Source organism: Hipposideros armiger, unplaced genomic scaffold (genome assembly GCF_001890085.2).
Source record: "Hipposideros armiger isolate ML-2016 unplaced genomic scaffold, ASM189008v1 scaffold_255, whole genome shotgun sequence".
NCBI classification, from domain to species: Eukaryota; Metazoa; Chordata; class Mammalia; order Chiroptera; family Hipposideridae; genus Hipposideros; species Hipposideros armiger.
The window spans coordinates 2,002,219-2,023,108 of NW_017731605.1; the positions used below are offsets into that span (position 1 = coordinate 2,002,219).

The 20,890-nt window shown below is 39.0% G+C and overlaps 1 protein-coding gene across 7 annotated transcripts in view; it reads left to right on the forward strand.

Annotated features, from left to right (window-relative positions):
* Positions 1-20,890, forward strand: part of OSBPL1A (oxysterol binding protein like 1A) — a 222,336-nt gene that overhangs the window by 102,327 nt on the left and 99,119 nt on the right. Inside the window, exon 1 of one of the 7 annotated variants that reach the window (XM_019656157.1) lies at positions 3,905-4,202. The exons of 3 other annotated variants lie outside the window; for them this stretch is intronic. The gene's annotated coding sequence lies outside the window, so the exon portion shown is untranslated. 3 more of the 7 variants (XM_019656155.1, XM_019656156.1, XM_019656158.1) reach the window with 3 other exon arrangements.

Sequence of the window (20,890 nt, forward strand, 5' to 3'; positions counted from 1 at the left end):
ACAAAGAGTTCTTAGCCTTCTATGATGCATAAATATTGTAAATCTGTTACCGGTACATAAAATTTCTTGTACCTTGTATCTGTTCTTGTGTTTTGTAATTATTTGTTACATAAAATTTCTTATACCATAATGTTAAAAATAAATGCTGAAATTCCTTTATAATACAAAAAACAAGTGCTTAAATGTAAACAAATAAAAATTTGAATTAAAAAATTAGAAAAAGATTTTTTCCCTGAGAGTTTGGGCCAAAAACGTGGGTGCACACTATACACGGGAGCACATTATACCGGCAAAATAAGGTATGTTAGTTTCAGATGCATAACATTCATTTGACATTTATATACCTTACGGTGTGATCACTCTGTTAAGTCTAGTGACCATCTGTCACTATAGAAAGTTATTACGATATTATTGACTATTTTCTTTATGGCACCTTATGTATTTTGAAAAATTCTCTCTGACTTTTAGATCGACTTATGTGCCTGTCTCTAGCAGTGAAATACTGATCCCTTTTGATTTACTCTTTAAAACTCCTGTTTATTAAAATGAAAACCAGATAACTGAACTTGATAAAATTATGTCCATAGTAAGAGTAATCTGGCTCTGTGTGAGAAACTTTAGGGGTTTACAATGAGCACAGGCCTTGTTGCCTAGATTTGGGGCCTTCAATTTCTGTGGTACGCAGGTGTTTTTTGTTTATTTGGGAATGCTCTGATATCATCCAGATACTTGAGGTTTCCATATGACTTCTACAAAAATGAGGCATTATGTAGGCATATTTTACTTGTAAATAACACCACTTATGTTGAAAAACACTGCAAAAAAATAAGCTGTAAAGTTTGTGATTGATGTAGTAAAGGAAAGTTACTAGATATTTTTAGGGTGATATACTTGGGAAATATACTGTAACAATATAAATGTTGTGATTTTTCTTTAACCTTGTTTAAGAGCTCCATTCAAAAGGTTAGTAACTAGTTTCATGAACTAGTTTTGTTTCTGTAGTTTTCCTCACTAGAGGATAGTATCAGAGTGGTTAAAATGTCACATAGAAGGCATCATTGGTACCCTTCTTGTTGTGTGTATTACCAAGCTCCTCTTGATATTAGACAAACCTGTTTTTCCAAGGTGGTAACTTGCCTATTTAAAGTTAGTGTAAGCTCACTTATAAAATATTTATCCTTCCCTGTAAAATCTCCTAACTGCTAAAGAGCTGTAACCCAAATGTGTGATTGGGATGATAGTGATGCTATGTTTGTGATGTAATGGAAAGATTTAGACTCTAAATTGGAGCCAACCGAAAGGTACTGCTGCTCTGGATGCCGATGTCTTTGGAGAGAAACCATACCCTCCTGTAGGTTTGTAACTCTATAACATCATTGCCTCTAATAGTCGTTTAGCTTCCTGTGCTGTTCAGAGTCCTTTAGTCATTTTGTGTCCCTAATCTCTTTTTCATTTCCTGATGTTTATATCTTTCAGGCTTTTCACCTGTTTCTCATCTCTACAGTTTCTTAGTCTCCCTCTACTCATAGCAAAATTCTTTGTTAAACATTAGACATTGTGCATGCTATCAGTTCCCTACCATTCCCTAACTCCAATTTTTATCTTTCTCTTCTCCTTTCATTGGAGGCATCTGTCTCCTTCCTGCTTCAAAATCAGTGCCTCTCTTCTTTTGAAGTCTCTTATAGCTTATATTTCCCTATATCCCTTTCCAATTCCATTTTTGAAAATGTGATACTTTGTTTCTACTTCTTCATTCCTCAACTAGTCCACTGAAACCACTCTTGCCAATATCTCCTTATTGCTGAATCAGAGGACACCCTTTAATTATCTTGCGTGTCCTTGGAAGGCTCTGGCAGTTGACTCCTGCTTGCTTGTTGGAATTCTCTGTGATTTCTGTGGTGCCTACCTCTTAGGGGCTTCTCTTTCCTTTATAGCAGCTCCCCCTCAGCTTTCTTCTAAAGCATCTTTTCTTCTGCCTGAGCCTTGAATGTTAGTGTTCCCCAGCTTTCTGTGGGTGGCCTTCTCAGTCAGCATTCTCCCTGGATGATCTCACCCACTCCAACCAGAAATCCATGATGACTCAGGTATCTCCACCTTAGATCTCTCCTGAGCTATGAACCTGTAAGTCCAGCTGCCTTTTGATCATTTACATATGGTTAGATCAGAGGCATTTCAAAACCAATGTGTCTAAACTGAGTTATCAGTATAACTCAGAATTACCACCTATTCAGTAACTCAAGCTAGAAACATGAGAGCTGTCTTTGGTTCATGCTTCTTTCTCATCCCCACCTTTAATTAAGTCCTGTCATTTTTATTTCCTGTGTCTCAATTGTCTAGCTCCCTTTACTCTCTCTCTCCCCACCCAACACACACATTTCCCATTGCCACTCTGTTAGATAAAGTTCTCAGGATGGCTCTATTGGATTGCCGCCACCGTTTCCTAATCCCAGGTTCTACCTTTCAAAACTCAATTAAATGTCCCTCCTAGTCCATGAGTTCCTTGCTATTATAGCACTTATCACATCGTATCATTATATATTTACTTGCCTTTATATTTACTGAACTGGAACTCCTTAAGTAAGCAACTGTATCTTATTTTTGTAGGGTCTGTGTCTAGCATAGTACTCGGCATGTAGTAGATAGTTAATAAATATTTGGATGAATGAATAATGAATGTACAAAGGAAAGAATAGAAGCTTTTGGGTCAGACCAATCAAGATCTAAAGTCAGCTTTCTTGACCTTGAACAAATTAATATGTTCAGGAATTCCATTTCCTAGTGTGAAATTCCATTTCCAGAATACAAATGAGTTTTATGTGTACTTCCGCAGTACAGTGCCTGGCACCTTTTAGGTGACCTGTAAATTGCCTTCTAAAACAAAGTAGCCTGTGTTGTTCATTGTTTTTTGTTTTGTTTTGTTTTGTTTTGTTTTCTTGCTGCCTAGTACTACTTTATAAACTGAATTCATTCTCTAATTTTCAGGGCCTTGGGAGAAAGATTCTGTAGCAAGGGCTCCTTGTAGTGCCAAATAAGAATTTCTGAAATACAATACTGTTGTATTTAGTTATCAATTTAGAATGAAAAAAAGAAAGAAAAGAAAGCAAACTGGCTTTTCAAAGACACCCTGAAGCCTCACTGACATTATTTCCAAATTTTCTGAGCATGACATTGTATTCTGTTCTACACATTCTACATCTGTAGTGCAAATACAGCCACCGCTGTTGGAACGGTGAAGTTACCCTAGGGCCTTCTCAAAGAAATAATCAATTTTGTTCAGTATTGCTCTGTTCCCTAAAGTTTGAGGACAGATTTATACGTGTTAGAACTAAGTTTAAAACTACTGTTGGAACAAAAAGTCTGACCTCTCCCCACCCCCAGGCTTATAGTTAACCAGGATTTTCATTATTAGCCTGAACATCCCACTCAAGTGTAGTATTTATGTGGTAGGTTTTTCCTGTCCTTTTGACCTTTGTCTACCCTTCAAGCCTGGCTGGAATCAGAAACCATCTATTGCCAATAAGTAGGTTTCACATTAGTAGGATTCATACTGTTGTTTTTCCTCATTGTTCAAATGATAGCCCATGAAGTATATAAAAAATAAATATGTGAAGACCAGCTCCGTCTTTGTTTTGGAATTGGAAACATTAACGCTTCAGTGCAAGCTTGAGTGTCAGTTATCTTCGACGTGGAAGACTCCAGAAGAGAGGATTTCTCTGCTTTTCCCCAGGGGCGGGCTGGCCGTTTAAAAGTTGTCAGGGCAGTCATCTCCAGCAGAGGGCTTGAGCACACCGCCCACTCTAGGACCTCGCAGGCGCCTCCGCGGGATGCACGCAGAGCACAAGTAGCTGTTTGCTTACTTCCTTCCCCCGAAAATTCCGGGCCAGCCTCCGGTATCTTGCTCTAGAAGGCAGAGTGCAGGCTCTCGCTGCCCCCTAGCAGGTTCCTACCTGCGCCTCTAGGCGACGCAGAGGGGAGGGCGAAAGAGGAGGGACTGGACGACGACAGCAGCACCGCAAGCCACCAGTCGCAGGCCATCTCCGTGCAGCTCGTTCGCACTGTCCCCAGCGAGTCCTGGAGGTCGGCTCTGCGGTCGAGAAGCACAGCGTGGACCTCTAGGGGCCCGGGAGTCCTGGGCCGCGGGCGGGCGGGCCGCGCCTGTGCTGGACCCCGCTGGAGCCAGGGGCGGGCCGCGTGGCGCAAAGGTGACTTAAGGAGACCTTGTGGTGCCGCCCTGGGTCGCGCCTCCCTGTTCGGCTGGAGGGGAGGTGGAGGAACAGGCCGAGTGCATTTGTGCTGGAGCTGGCGGAGGAGCGCAGGGTGGAGCGCGAGCTGGGATCCCCAGATTCGGCCCAGGTGGGTTGGGTGTGTGTGCCTGCTGGGGGCTTTGCTGGGTCAGCCTTGGGACAACAGAGGACCCTGGAGAGTGAAGGGGGCAGGGCAGCTAGACGAGATCGAGGGATGTGAGTAGATCCAAGAATAGTTGGACGGGTCTGTGCAGAGCGGACTGCAGCCACGGGCGTGTGGGGAGGGGTGCAAGAACCTGGGAGACCCTACCCGGCGCCGGGTCCACATTTGCATCGGGCTCCCACAGGAAGAACCCCTGGGGGGAAAGCCCATGGACTAATTAATATATTTTTAAGCTAAATATTGGTAGTAGGTCAAGTGGGGCCGGAGTGGGAGGAGTAAGGCAGTGAAAGACATTATTGTCCTAAATAACCTTCCAAGTTAGTGATTTTTTGCATGTCTCTGCCCTCGCTGACATTGAGATGAACTTAACCATCCGCTGTTCAGAGGCCACTACAATTCTAAGAAAACGAGGGAAAAGGATGAGAGGATTGAGGAGAGAAAGGGCAGTTACACAGGGGCTGGGGAACGGGGAGGTGGCTTTCAACTTTGTTTTGATTAAGGATTTTTGATTACTCATAGGCTTTCTTTGTAGCCTAAACCAGAGGAGAATCACGTTCTCCAGCGTTTAGAGCATGTGGCTAGTTGTTTTGTGTTTCCTGTTGTGCTGGTGTTTTTCTGGATTTGGAGGGAGGGAAGTGAGGGGATGATGCCAGGAAAGAGCTTAGCACAGCTTTTGAGTTATGAAAGCTATTAAAAGTTTCTTAATTTGAATTAGGTTCAGAGACAGAATGAAAGAATTTCATTTTGAAGACATAGCATTGCTTAGCAGGAATCTTTTTCAAAAGAGAAAAATGCTTAAAATGCGTGTTGGTGGAGTAATGTGTAGGCTAGAATTTGGGAATCTAAATGTAAATTTTCTTTTCAGGACTCACCAAAGTTAATCTCTGATCCAGATAATGTTTGATTTCAGCCCTGAAGCTGATGACTTTGGCATGTTAGCTGTTTTGATTGAGTAGATATTTAATCTGACCATGAAGACCAGAGAGCTATTTCAGCCTTTGTCCCAGTACGACGTTTACTAGGCTCTGGGATCTTAAAGGAATTTGTAGCACTGTGAATATAATTGCAGGACTCCAATCGCCCCTCTTTAGAAGCTCTTTAAAGGTTAATTTTGGGGAATTTCATTGATGGAGAAAGTGACCCACATAATCTCCCTACCCTCAGTTGTGCACCTTGCAGAATTAGGGACAATTAAAAAGTTTATTAGATTTTCCATATTAAAAGCAAATGTGTATACTAATATTCAAGGTATTATGTATAGTTCAAGTACATTTTAAATATTGTCCACAAAATCATTGATAACGTGATTATGCAACACTGTACTATGTTCTGTGTACAATTATGCCATTTGCCATTTGCGTTATTTTAGATAGCTTTTATAAATGTATCATTAGTGTTCCTGGCATTCATATACATATGTGTTTATCAGCTTCATGAGAGTTATGAGAAAGCTTTAATTCCTTTAAAAACTAGAAATTTAGAATTTTTACTTGGTCTACGTTATTGAACATATATACCTAATTTTTAGCCTGTTGTATATGTAATCTAGAAATATACTGCTACAAATTAGTTTGGGAAGCAACTGGGACTTAACATAAAGATGAAGTTTATGTAAAATGAAGATGGTTTTCATTTTGATAACTTTTGTGGAGTTCTGAACAAAATTACAGAAGGTTTTAATCAGTAACATGAAGAATGTGTGTGTGTGTGTTGTGTGTGTGCGCGCGTGTGCGTGTGTGCGTGCGTGTGCGTGTGTGCATGCGCATGGCTTATCATTCTTGATATGACCCAAGATCTATCCTGATAGGTTTTTGTATCTCAGAATGGTACCGAGCCTGTAGCCTGCATGCAATTGTTTATACCTTGTTCCCCTACCGTATTCCTATTAGAGAGTGCAGTGCCTGATTTAGACTCTATCAGATGAATTTGAATAAGTTATAGGCACATATAATTTTACTCTTTTTAACTTCAGAACGTTTAGGATGTAACTCATACATTTTTATAATTCCACCGTAGACTTGATATCTATTCCTTTATGTAGTATTTCATATAGTATACTTTATGTAATAGTTGAGCAAAACTTTTTCCTTAATTCAATAAGTATTTACAGAATGTTTACCTTGTCAGATACTGCTTGTCTTCATAAAACATAGAGTTTACTACAGGAGCCAGATGACTAAAAAGCTTCTTAGAAAAGGCACACCATACCCAGAGGGAACAGAAAAGGATGAATTCTAGCAAATAGTTCATTAAGACTCAAACAGAGAGGGGGAAATATTAAGGCTAGATGAATAAAAGCGGGGTCTTCTTGAAAAACATGGTAAAATAGGCCTCAAGAGTTTGACCCTTAATTTGGGCAGTTAGAACCCCTGAAAGCGTTTAATCAGGAGAGAGATTTAATCAGATTTGCTTCTTATAAGAAGGATTAGAGGACAGGCCTTGAAAGCAGGGTGACCAGGTACAGGAATTCAAGAGACAATCAGAGTCTTAACCAAGTTGGTGGCAGTAGAAAAGGAAAGGAAGATACAGAGCAGAGAGAGACTTCAAAAAGAAACGACATAAATAAGCTGATAATAGATTGAATATAAGGAATAAGGGAGAAGGTGGAGTCATAGATGACACCCAGGTTTAGGACATAAATCACTGGATAGAAGTGACTAAAGTGAGTAATAAAGGGAATAGGGAAGGAAGAGTTGCCCTTTGGACATGATGACATCCCAGTAAGATCGTCTTGTCCAATAAAAATTGAGGCCTTATGAGTGTTGAGAGTCTGAATAAACATGGTGATGGAGGCTGACGGAGCAAATAATGTCACCTGGGAGAGGTTTAGCTTGAAAGAGTTCAAGATGAAAAGGTTGCATACTGACACTAAAAGACAAGTGGAAGGAAGGGAGCCAGAGACTGAGCACTGAGAAAAAGCAGCCGGAGAGGCAGAAGAGGCAGACGAGGGGAGTCCAGGGAGACAAGCGGTTCGAGAAGGGGAGAGAACGGCTGAAACGTGTCCCTTAGATTTGGTAGCCAGGTGGTCCTTGCAGTCCTTGAGGGATGCTTTAGAAGCATGACACAGGAGGAAGCCAGATGGCCGCAAGCAGAGGAGGAATAGACAGAAAGCGACAGAGTAGAAAGAAGGAAGCTAGATTGTGATTCCGTCTCTGTAAGACAGTCATAATCTGTGATTAATTACAGTTTTGTTCCTTTCTTTTATTCCTCACATCTCTTATTTATTTATTTTTCTGACTACTCATGAAAGTGGGTTGACCAGGCTAGGGGTTTGGGGACAACGTTGACTAGAAGCTGAGATGTTGATGGGAATCAGTGTTCATCCCTGATTTTTAAGAAAGGCGTGCTTCTAACTTCTAATGATTCACTGTCAAGAATGATAACTTCCTAAATGCCATTTAATCAGACTAAGGATGTTCTGTTTCATTCTTATTATGAACTTTTTAATGTTTATCATGAAAGGGGTATTGGCTTTTATCAGATGTTCTTTCTGCGTCTATTAAGAAAGAGAATCATAACCTTTTTAAAAATTTTGTTAAGCTGGCAAATTGTATTTTTAGACTTTTTCTTATAATAAGCCATCCTGTGTACCTGGATATCTTTAGCATTCTCCTCAGTTTGGTTTCTTTTGGATTTTAGCATCTGTTTATGAATGAAATTGGCTTGTAATTTCTTTTTGTTCTGTCTTCTTCAGGATTTAGTATCAAGGTTACCCTGGTCCCATAAAATAAGTTTGGAAGTATTCCCTTTTTTGCTCTTCTCTGGAAGAGCTTGTGTAAAATTGAAACGGTATGTTCCTTGAAAATTTAGAACTTGCTTATAAAACCATCTTATTTGTGAGTTTTTTAAAAATTACTAGTTAGATATATTTAATGGTTATAGGACTATTTTAGTTTTCTATTTTTTCTTTTTTTTAAAGATTTTTATTGGGAAATTCGGGGATGGGAACAGTGCTGGGGAATTGGGGGCAGGGGAACAGACAAGTTGCTGTCCTTTTGTTCTTCAGTCTAGTTGTGGAGGACGTTGCTTCACTGGCCCAAGTTGGCACCATCACTGCGCTCTTCCTGGGCAAGGCAGATCAGTCGCCTGCTTCTGGGCGGCCGCTCATGGCAGCTGCTGGCCACTCACGCTGGCTGCTGGCTACACACGGTAGCCCATGGCAACCCACTGCAGCAGGGGCTGCAGCCTACACAGTCGCCGGTGACTCACAGCAGCCCAGCTCCAGGTTGAGCTGTTGTTCAGCATCTTAGCTGTAGAGGGCAGTGTCACTGGCCCTCATATGTGGGATCCGAACCGGGGCCCTCTGGCGTCCCAAGCCAGTTCTTAACCAACGTGCCACTCGGCCGGCCCAGTTTTCTATTTCTTATTGAATCAGTTTGAACAAGTCATATATTTCTCGGAATTTATTCTTTCCATTTAAAATTTGAAATTTATTGTTATAAAGATGTTTGTAATATTTTATTGTCTTTTTAACTTATGTTGGATCTGTAATTATGATTTGTTTTCCTAATTTTTTCTATTTTCTTATTCCTAGTATTTATTTGGATATTTCCAAATAAATTTTTTCTCTTTTGAAAATCAGCCCCATTAAGTCTTTGTCTATTTGATTAGTTTTTCTGAAGAACTGTCTTTAACTTTTTATTTTATCTTTTCCTTTTAAATTAATTTTTATTATTATCTCCATCACTTTTCTTTGAGTTTATTTTCCCCTAGGATCTGTACATTTCTTATTCTTTGTCTCTTGAAAGAGGATAATTCGTTTAAAATTTGTTTTTCAGATTTCAAACTGTGTATTTCTTAGTTCTAGTATTTTGTAATTTAGTAACTATATCACGGCTAGCTTTATCCATTACTTTATCTACTAAACTTCAGTAATGTATTTTCTCGACTTCATCTTTCCAGACTGAGGAATACTAATGTTTGTAGTGTAGAGTACTGCCCTCCTAATATTTAGAACACCTAAAATTTTTGGAAGGTCTTGACTACATACATACTTTTTCTCTTATCCAACTCTTTCCTTTTCTCATTGCTTGGCATTTGTCTCCTTTCCTCTTTCCCCAGCTTGCTGCTCACCTTTTCCTCTTTTTCCCTCACCCCTCACTGTTTTTCTATCCCTTAATACTTTGGGCATTATCTTCATTCACTTGCCTCCTTCCTCCACTTTGTTCTTCTGTCTTTCCAGTTTTCTCCCCCCACCTCCAACCAATACTTGGAGGATTTTTCCATTCACTGTTCAACATGTTTTATCTTGGTCTTTCCTTCTCAACACCTTAGCTCCAGCACCAAAGAGGAAAAAGTAGATAAGCTAACCCTATTTTCTTCAGATGCTCAAAGGTTCACCATTATTTACCAGGTGACCTTTGTTATTCCTTATATAATCCAACTGATGACAAAGTCAGGGAGAATATGGGGAAGGCCTCGGAAGAAGGCATAGGTGGTAGAATATAAACCTGCTATTGTTTGGAGTCTTGAGGTTTGGGCTCCAGGATTAGTCACCCTTTTCTTGCTATAGGAGTATAACTCGGGTCAGTTTATTCCAGGGCTTCACATTCCTCCTGTGTGACACAGGCTTATTAACATAAACCCCTTCTCTCTCCTTTATGAATTGCTGTGAGACTCAAATGAGTTAAGGATAAACCCATCAGTTTATATAAGATATTCTTCCCATGCTTTATTTTCAGAAACATATCTTGAAAGGGTTTTGTGCTCAACTCAGGAACAGAGAGGTGAAGTAAAAGTGGTTTGTTCCTTGGGGTATTGGATCAAAAAACCCTGATGGGAAGCAGTAGGTGGTGATTAGAATGATGACAGGCACAGGAGTTGTGCTCAGCGGTTGAGAGGATCCGGAAGGTGTCTGTCCTCTGGTAGGTGGGAGCTCATAAGGTCCCAGGCTGGGTACATGTTACATCTGGTGGCTGGATAGTGGCCTGTAGTGACATCATCTGTTCCTTTATTATTTATTATTTGCTACATTCAGGACACTGTGCTTCTTTGAGCTTACTTGAGAAATCAACCTTCACTTATAATAATGTTTCTATGAGCGACTTTTTTTGTTGTTGTTCTAGGTTCTAAACAACTGAATTAAAAATGAAGCTTGTGAATATAATTCTCCTTAGTAATATCTCTTCCTTGTGATAAAAATGATTTAATTTTGAATATTTTCTTCAATTATTTTTATTTTACTTTGTGCTATGGATTAGTTGTTCAAAATCCTCAAATCCTAGAATCAATCTTAGATTGCAGGGTGTCTTGTCTGGTGATTTTCAAAGGTTTTATTGGGGGGTAAGGTAGATGCCAATACATAAGACAGATAGAAGTGAAGTCACCTCCATAAAACACAGTTTGAAATGATTGATATAATTGATCTGTTCTCCTTAATTTTGCAGATGAGGAGAGTAGGGCCCGGATAGAGGGTCAGCTACTTCTTCAAGTTTATGTAGCTCAGAGGGGGGTACACTTAGAGCTAAATCCAGCATTCTGCCTTCAAATTCAGTGCTGAAGAACAACCCCACTATGTCATATATGGCTTGACTTAGGAAAACTCATAGTCCATCTAGTTTCAAAGCTGATGTGGCCATATATAAGCTAATTTTCAATTTGACAAGATGATACCAACTTTAGAAATAAGCAGATGGCCGAGAATATTGCAGTGTCTTCAGATTTTGCACAGAATACCTGTATTCCAGCTTCTCAACAGGAAGTGTCCCATCTTTTTGTGAAAATTTTGCTTGGTAGTAGTCACATTTTTGGAAGAGACTGAATTTATCCATTTCTCTAGGTTTTCTAAATTTTATCTTAAAATTATACTAGACTATCAGAATACTACAGCCTGGACTGTATTTTCTTGGTTTTCTGAAAATGCCTCTCACTGAGTTGTGAGTTGGAATTATACCCTCAATTTCTGTTGAGGTGCATTTAAAAAATTAGCTTTAATGACATTACTGATTATTTTGCCCTTGAATACTCTTATTCTCCTGTATATTACTCTGAATGAGAAATTAGAGCTAACGGAAAAGAGGGAGTGTGTTTTCCCGAAAGAACTGCTATACAGAGGATGCCAAAAAAAAAGTACACTCATTTTAAGAAAGGAAAAAACTGTATTAAAATTGTAATACTCAATATATACCAATAACAAAAGATGAATGCAAGTCATGTGTATACATTTTTTTTTTGGCACCCCAGATATACATTTTTTTCCTTGTGAACAATTAAAAGGGCATAATTATATTTCTCACTCTGTTTTGGCCTTAAGAGAATTCACAGCCAGATGTTGTGGCTTGCCCAGAGTGTCTGTGTAGGCTCCATCACTGGTAGGTCCAACCCTAGTACCGTATCAGAAATGGTTCTGTATTTTCATAACCATTTTTCCAGTTTGGAAAGCACTGGGTTTACAGCACTCTCTTGTGAGTTAGTTGAATGTGGTTGTGCCCCAGAATGCATTCAGGTATCACGATTACATTTTGGGATTTTTCTATAAGTAGTAACTATTAAATAAATGTTAAAATGTTAGGAATATGTTTGTACTTTATACTATGGTTTTGTCAAGAATATTTGCATTTTGATATTGATTTTATAACATAATTTGAAATGAAAATAAATGGTATATATTATAATGTGAGCTTATTTTTTTCATGATAATGCAACTCAAACTCACTATACACTTTAGACCAATATTTGGAGACAAAAATTATTTTTATTTGTGGTAAAATACACATAGCATAAAATTTACCGCCTTAACCACTTGTAAGTGTGTAATTCAGTGGCATTAAGTACATTCAGATTGTTGGGCAACCATCATCACCATCCATCTCTGGAACTCATTTTGTCTTCTTAAACTATTATGAAACTGTGCACCCATGAAAACAGCAACTTCCTATGCTTCTCTGTCCCCGCCCCAGCCCCTGGCAACCACTGTTCTACTTCTTGTCCCTCTGTATTTGACTATTCTAGCTTACCTCACATAAGTGGACTCATACAATACTTGTTTTTTGTGACTGTCTTATCTCACTTAGCATAACGCCTTCACGGTTCATCCATGTTATATAGCATGTGTTAGATGTCTTTCCTTTTTAAGGCTGAATAATATTCCATTGTATGTGTGTATATACCACATTTTGTTTATCCATTCATCCATCAGTGGTACACTTGGGTTGCTTCTACCTTTTGGCTGTTGTGAATACTGCTGCTATGAACATGGGTGTGTAAGTATTTCTTTGTGTCTCTGCTTTCAGTTATTTGGAGTGTATATACTCAGAATTGCTGAATTATGTATGGTAATTCTGTTTTTAATTTTTTGAGGACCTGCCATACTGTTTTCCACAGTGGCTACACCATTTTACATTCCCACCAGCGGTATACACAGTGTTTCAGTTTCTATATCTTCACCAATGCTTATTTTTTGGTTTCCTTCCTTCCTTCCTTCTTCCTTCACTCCTTTCTCTCTCTCTCTCTCTCTCTCTCTCTCTCTCTCTCTCTCGATTGTAGCCATCCTGGTGGATGTGAAGTGTGGAGGAAAATTTTTTATAAGTAAAGTAATCACTTTTTATATCCAAATGTTTACTCCAGGCATGTCAGTCTATTCTCTTTTTACATTGGACCACAATTGCCCTACTGAGCAATGATTTTCCATTGTTTTTCAGACCGTTCAAAAGTTGCTCCGGTTGAAGTGTGGTGGAGGGTGCACAGCTCCAGTTCTCCTCAGTCCCCTCTTTTCCCTCTAGCTGGATGAAAAAACAGCTGCATAAAGCAGGGATGAATCTTGAGGTTTCCATGGACTTAAGAGTTATTGGGTTGTCGGAAAAGTCATGACGCAGTTTTGCAATGAAAAGCATAGAAAAAATACGTCATGACTTTCCGACAGCCCCATAGTTTAAGTCTACATATCTGTATTCTACTTTTATATTTACTATCCTTCTTTCTATACTTTAGATTAGTTACCAGATGTTGATTTGCTGTTGTGTTTTGAAGGATAAATGCTTAATTGAAAATAATGTTTTCGTGTCCTTAGAGTTAGCATAGGAAAATTGAAGAAATGTTCGAATCACCACAGATATAAAATATGGGACAAGGGAATTGATATACTTGAGAAAAGTCAAGCCTACCTTCACTTGTACATGGAAACTAATAAAGTAAAATATGTTACTGAAAACCAGGGAATGATTTACCTGAGTGCTAGAATTTGATAGGAAATTTAAAATATTCTGTAATGAAATTATTATTTGATCTTTAGCCATATTTAGTAGTACAAAATTTTTATAAACCATGGAGTCAAAGGAAAAATTTAAAAAATAAGATGGGAACTTGGGGAAAATGTTACTACAAAATTATAAAAGGGATCTTAGCGGCCATCTAATTTTCCTCCATTTGCAAGAATCCTCTCTCCAACTTTCTGCCTGCTAGACAGTCATTTTATGTACTATGTAAACCTGTAGGTAATGTAAACATATAGGCTATGAACTTGGAGCCTGAATCACCAGACGTGGGTTTGAGTACCGGCTCTACCACTTACTAGTTATGTGAGCCTAGGCAGGTCATGTAAATTGAATAAGCTTGAGTTTCCTTATCATTAATAATACTACCTCACAGGGTTGTGGGAGCGTATGAGATAGTGTTCTAAGTATTAGAACATCTGGGGTATAGTAAATATACCTAGCTATTAGCCTCTGCTTTTCCTGCTACTACTGTTGTGGGTGAATTGTCTCTTAGGGCCTGCCATTCCATTGTAGGAAAACTATAAATACTGGAAAGTTAAACCTTACACTAAGGTGAAGTTTTTTCTTCTTTTTAATTCGTGGTTTGAAGTCTATGCTCTGCAGCACCACAGAAAAAGTATGTTTCTTCTCTCTGAAAATTCCTCAGCTATTTGGAGCAATCAGTAAATTCCTTTTCCCCAGGCCAGACATCTCCAAATCCCTCCAGCTGTTACTATGTCAAGCTTTCCAGATCCTTCCTTTTTCTCAGTCTTCACTGATCGCTCTCAGGTTTTTTCTGAAAATGTGTCATCCAGAAATGAGTTTAGTGTTCCACATGAAGTTTGCATGCAGAGAATGGCACTTCTCAGTTGGCTTTCCATCCTGCTCCGGGGAAAGAACCTCTGTGGCTAGGGTGACCTATGAAGAAAGCTTGTGGGATGGGCGCTGCTGCCTGCCCTACCTCCCCAACCTCTCCTTTTCTTCTCTCTCACCTACTTGCTTTGTGCTGAGGATCGTGGCCTCCTATTGTTCCTCAGATTCATAAGCCCATTCCTACCTCAGAACTTTTGCTGCTCTGCTGCCCAGAACACACTGTTCCCCCAGATGCTTGCCTGGTGCTCTCCTCACCTTTGTCAGTCTTGAATCTAGTGGCACCTGCTCAGCGAATCCTCTGGCCATCCTATCTCCTAGGAACCCCCTTCCCAGCTTTATTTTTGTCTTTCATGTTTCCTGCCACCCAGCACTTTAAATATTTCATTCTTTCACCTGTTTCTTTCCCTGCAGTGGACTGTAAGTTCTCTGAGTACAGCAATTTTTGTCTGTTTTATTCACTGCTGACACTTTGCAGCCTGAAATGCCTGGCATGGCGTAGGTGGTTGATGAGTATTTGTTGCATGAAGAACACGATGGAATGATTGATTCCCCTCTGCTTAGAAGTTGCATCATATTGGCTTGGGAGGGTGGGGCACGTGGGCACCAGGTCACAGTCATTGGTCAACTTTTTATTTCTTTTTAAAACATCAGAAAAGAAACGTGCACCTGAAGGAGGACAAATAAGGAGCCATGTTCACTGTTTGAGGACTTCGGGAATTTTCAGAGCACTTTGCTTGCTTAGTCAATATTTTATTTGCTCATAAGATTTTTACATTGTGTAAAAATAAATGTAGGTTTTTAAAACAAGAATATTTGTTATTTAAATATATCTTAACAGAGCTTTCCAAGTAGTGGGCTTAAGATAAATGATCTTTTCAACCCTCAGAATGGCCAGAACCCGAAACCAGGCGCTTCGTCTTGCCCATGTGCCACACAGAGATCATTTTCTGTGTGTGCTGTGACTTGTACAACTTAGAAAACGCTGCTTTGAGATACTTAAAATGTTTTCTGCAGATGGAGTTCTAACCTACTGAGTTGATTTCAGCATATATTAGTGTTTTTCCTCCCTAGTTTGAGAACCATGAAAACACTGTCAAAATAGAATAAGACATCAAAATTCTGTGAAAGAAAAGTTATTGTCTTTCTGGACTTAACAATGTTCAGCATATACAGAAAAACATTTCCAGAGACTGAGCCAAAGGCATTAGGAAAGTAGAGTTGGAAATCAAGGTATAGTTATACAGCAGAATGGTCCTCAGCAGTTAAAAAACAAACAAACAAACAAACAAACAAAAATGTTTATACAGTCAAGCGCCATATAATGACATTTTGGTCAACAACAGACCACATATAAAATTGTAGTCCTGTAGGATTAAAATGGAGCTGAAAAATTCCTGTTGCCTAGTGGTATCACCGCTGTCATAATGTCATAGCACATGCATTACTCACGTGTTTGTGGTGATGCTGGTGCTGTTAGTTATATAAAAGTATAGCACAGGGCCGGCCGAGTGGCCCTGTTGGTTAAGAGCTCGCTCAAGAGTGCGAGCTCTGAGCAACAGCGGTTCGAGTCCCGGCCCGAGCTGAGCAGCTGCTGAGCTGCCAACAGGTGNGCCGGAGCCCAGGGTGAGTGAGTGTGTGCAAGTGACTCTGTACACGGGCACTTTAAGAGGACATCTGGGTTTCCAGCAGCCTTTAGTCTCCCTTAGGCAGACTCCTTGCTGATTTTCACAACCAGATGTTGTGGGGACTCTTCTTCTCAGCCCTGGACCCCTGGGCTGGGGATCCCAGGGTGGGGATAGGACCCCTCACTCCTCAGGAGGGATCTTTGCAATTGAGGTATCCCTCCTGATGCTCAACCACTACCCGTGAGTGTGGGGCCAGTTGCTCATGTCTTTTTAAATCAAAACTTTCAAAATGGAAGGTGGCACTATAACGACTTCGGCTTTGTCTGGAGAAGAGTAACACAGGCACAGTTATGACCTATGTCAAATAAAGCTTACTCCAATAAATACAAACGATAGTAGTTGAGAAAAGCAATAACATCTATGCTGACAGTGTACATAATAGAAGACAAAGGATTTGACCAAGGCTGGTCAGTGTTGTTGGGAAAAAGGCAGCAGTGCCTCTTGGCTTTTTAGTAAGTCACTCTCCATGCTGCTGTTTATGTTCCCAAGCCCAGTCTTCATTCCTTCTATGGTTTATTTTTGGAATATCTGTACATTTATCTGGGCCTTTTCTGTATGTCTCTTTTAAGGTCTGGACCTGCCTAATACTTGGTGATCTCATTCACCTCAGTACCTCAGTATTCCCAGAACTTACTTCTCTCTTGTCCCATCCATCTTTTTTTCTTTGACAATTTGCCGTACTACCTTGTTCTTGCTCTTTTTCTTGTTAATAATTTTTTGTGTATTTCTTCATCTCCCCAACAACATTGCTTGTNACGTGGGATCAAGTCTTAGTTTTCCTGGACCCTGGAGATGAGTGTGTGATTCACCTGGCTTCCAGCCTGGATACGCATTCACACGAGAGCTCCCTCTCCTCCACCAAAACAAGGTCATAGCCTTCTGTGAGCAAAAGAGCCCTCTCAACTCTGAATGACCAGACCCGCTCTTTAACAGCTATGGCAATAGCAGGGAGTCACCTAAAGCACATATCTTCAGAAAAGTTTTAAAGTTCCTATATTTTACATCTTATAACCACAAAAATAAGTGTCAATGTCATTCCTTGTTTGAGAGATAAACTTAGGTATTTTTAAATTCAAGATCTAGCATTTCAGTCTTAAGCTAATACATTCTTTGTTATCGTAGCTGTACATCTAGTGACAAAGAAGAAATGAGTTAGGCTAATGCTGTTGAATTGACCAGTGTGGCCCGTTGAAAGCTTCCCCAGCCTGATCAGCAAGGCCAGCGCCTCACCTGTCCCATCACCTAATCTAACTGCATATTGTACACAGTGTTTTATGAGTGCTAATCACTTACTCCCTAGTTAGGGGTGTGTCTTTGCCTGATTTAATTATTATCTCTGCCCGACTGGACCTGTATGAAATGTTGAAGTAAATAACAGGGTATTTTATAGAGTGAGATAAATACGTATGTGCTGGCAGCACAGGATTTTTTATAACTCTTGATTCTTTTGCTGGCATTCATTCCCTGTCGGTGTGAAGAACACTTTAGAAATATTCATTGGGAATTTCACCTGCCAGAGTGAAATGGAGTAAAATGAGAGATTTTCTTGAGGAAGTGATTTGAATAGACTACTGGCAAGGCTTGAATTTGCCATTTGTCTTAAGGGACTACAGACATGGAGCAGTGTGTGGTGGTTCAGTTCTTAAATCTTTCATAATAAGAAGGTTGACGTTTATGTTTACTTGGTTATATGTTCAGTTTTGCTGTTGGGAAAGTCTTAGGGCTGAAGGTGTAAATTTCATATATGAATTTGAAAAACAGAGCATCAACCTTATTCTAGAAATGTTCTAATTATAAACACATATGTTGGGCCACACTAATTTTGTGAAGGAAGTTCTTTATTTCTTTAATAAGTAGGGTAATTATTATATTAGGTTGTCGGAAAAGTCATGACGCATTTTTGCAACAAGAAACAGAAAAAATACATCATTACTTTTCCGACAACCCAGTGGTTTGAGGATTTAAAAAACCATCATCAATATGTGTGTATTGATACATAATGTAAATGAAGCACTGCGCCCAGAATTGCCAAGAGGTATTGCGTAAAAAGTACTGTTCCTATTACAACATCATTTCTAAGCCAACAAGGAAGAATTTGGAAATAGTTTAAAAGTAAACTGAAGATTTTATGGACTTGCAATCTGCATAACTTTATCAGGAGTTCCATACATACTAATTTGTAAATGCGGAATATCCCCAAGGTATTTCTGAAACATTGAGATTGTAGAGGATTTGGAATTGCATTGTTCCAGTGATCTTTCTAATCCACTAAAAGGTATGTTAATGGCAGTTAAGTACTATGTTTTTAGTTGCTTCTCTAAGGCAGTGAAGAGCTCCTTACTGTGCTCCTTACTAGTGCAGCTCCTGTGATATGTGTACCTACTCTCAGATACATCAGTGTGTGTGATGGGAGAAATGACATTTTGTGGGTAATTTTAATGTAAGGTATCTTCAGTGCAGAGATCCTGTTAATGCTTGAAACTAATACAAGTGTACTCACATCAAGTGACAGATAAAAACAAGGTATGAACTAGAACAGGGGTCGGCAAACTGCAGCTCATGGGCCACTTGCGGCTCTTTGGGTACGTTCCATCTCAAAAGTTGGCCGACCCCTGTACTAGAACATGGAGAGCCTCTTCTCCCCCCTCTGCTTGCTAACCCTTTCACTCCTTCTCGGAAGAGCTAGTGAGAACAGATGCTGAGGTGGCAGAGATGAAGTGCTGCTTATTTTAGTTGGATAAAGGATAAATTGAATTTTGAAAAAGATTTTGTTAGGGAAAAGTGATATTTTTACCTTGATCATTTACTTGGCCACTTTCTGAAGTTTGCTAGATAAAATTAGGTATTAAAATTTATGTATTTGTTAAATGGAAGAGATAACTTGGTTGATTTTTGTATTGAAAGGTACAATCTCAGCAGCACATTTGCATTTTGATATTTGAAAAGCTAAAAAAATAAAGCTAAAGGGAGTGGGTGGGTGGGCACTGGTAGTTTGAATTTTCCTGCAGTGGTGTTTTTGGAATCTGCAAATATAACAGTGCTGATAGATCTTTTCCTTTAGAAGAAAGGATCATTTTGGACATCGTGCCCAATTTTGTAGTTTTTGTTCATAGATAGATAAATTGTCTAACCCATCAAATGAAGGAAGAACNCCTGCATTTAAATTATTACTTTCTTGGTAAACTTTGAAATGCTTATTAATACTGGTTAAAGAAATCTTATGAAAAAAATGTTCTTTTGCCTTGCTTGCGTCCCCACTCCATATACCTTGATATTTATTTGTTTAAAAATATTGCATTAATACTATTAATACTTCCCTTTGAGCATGTTCCAGCAACCATTCCAAGCAGTAGGGAATACAATCGTGAACAAATATTTAATGGAGTTAAAAAGATGTGATTAGAATATTGACTTAAGAATTTTAGCACCTTAATAAATGGGTTGATTTAGAATTTTACCATTTTTATATAGCCAAAATTGATTTATTACATTACATTGAAAGTTGTTTGCAATGTGTTTAATATATACCATTAATGGCAATTTAACATTCTCTTCCATAATTTACATGATACATAAAAACCTTTTGAAACTTTTGATACATTATACTACAATATAGAATATTATACATTGGAAATTATGCATTAAAGGGCATAGTGCTTTTAGGAGTATAAAGTGCTACTTCTGGAATGTAAAATGTAATTACGGAAATTTTAATTTGTTGTAGATGTTCCTTATGTGAGTGTTATAATCAGTGTCAAGTGATTCAATTTTACAATGGAAAGAAAATTATTATGATGCCCTATTCATACCAAATTATTTTCAATGACAGAACCATTGAACAGGCAGTGGAGTAAATCTGTATTGTATCTACTGTTGTTAGTGTCCTGTGGAAATGAACAGTACTTTTGTTTCAAGAGACATTTCTTTTTTTCTGCTTTTTAAAAGAAATGTAAAAACTAAACTTACCATATTGTTGTTTGTATATAGTACTAGTCTCTAAATGATTTTATTTTCATGGGAGGTTATTTTTAAATCAGTCTGACAAAAATAGGCATCACATATTCTGGGTTTATATTAATTCTTCTAAGCATCATAATCACCTTGCTTTTAAACTCCCTTACCCCCATTTGTTTACCCTATATTTACGTGTCTATTTATTGGGCGCTGTCCTAGATACAAGAGTAGCCAGTTATCCCCCACATTCCTCCTTGATGTAAATGTCTGAAGATAAATTTGGAAATATTTAACAGGTTATTAGCAGAAACTTCAATTTAACAAGTTCCTTGAGGTTTTACTTAGGGCTTGTCAGTAAGTCAACAGCCAGATGTAGCTCTCATCTTAAGCGGAGCTTAAGGGCATCGTGGTACAGAGGTATTTCCCAATGAGATTTCCTTTTCTCTTGGCTTGAGCCAGATTGAGGAAGGTGGCAATGCCAGTAACAAAGGGGTGTTTTTAATGGTGCCAGGAGCCAGTCACAATCGACTGTCAGCAATGGGAAAACGCTTTACCACCTGTCCTGTTTGGGGTTGACCATGTTAGTGTGAATGAGGCTTTGGGTTCACGGAAGTGATCTCATTTTTAATCCCCCGGTGAACTTTTTTATGTTGTGTATAGTGTTAGGAGACTAGAGGTTTCTTGCTCCATTACATGCTGGGACCTATAGGTGATGATGTCTTTGTTTTCTGTTCTCTATATCTCATATGCACTGAGACAAAGGAACAATTAGAAGAAAAC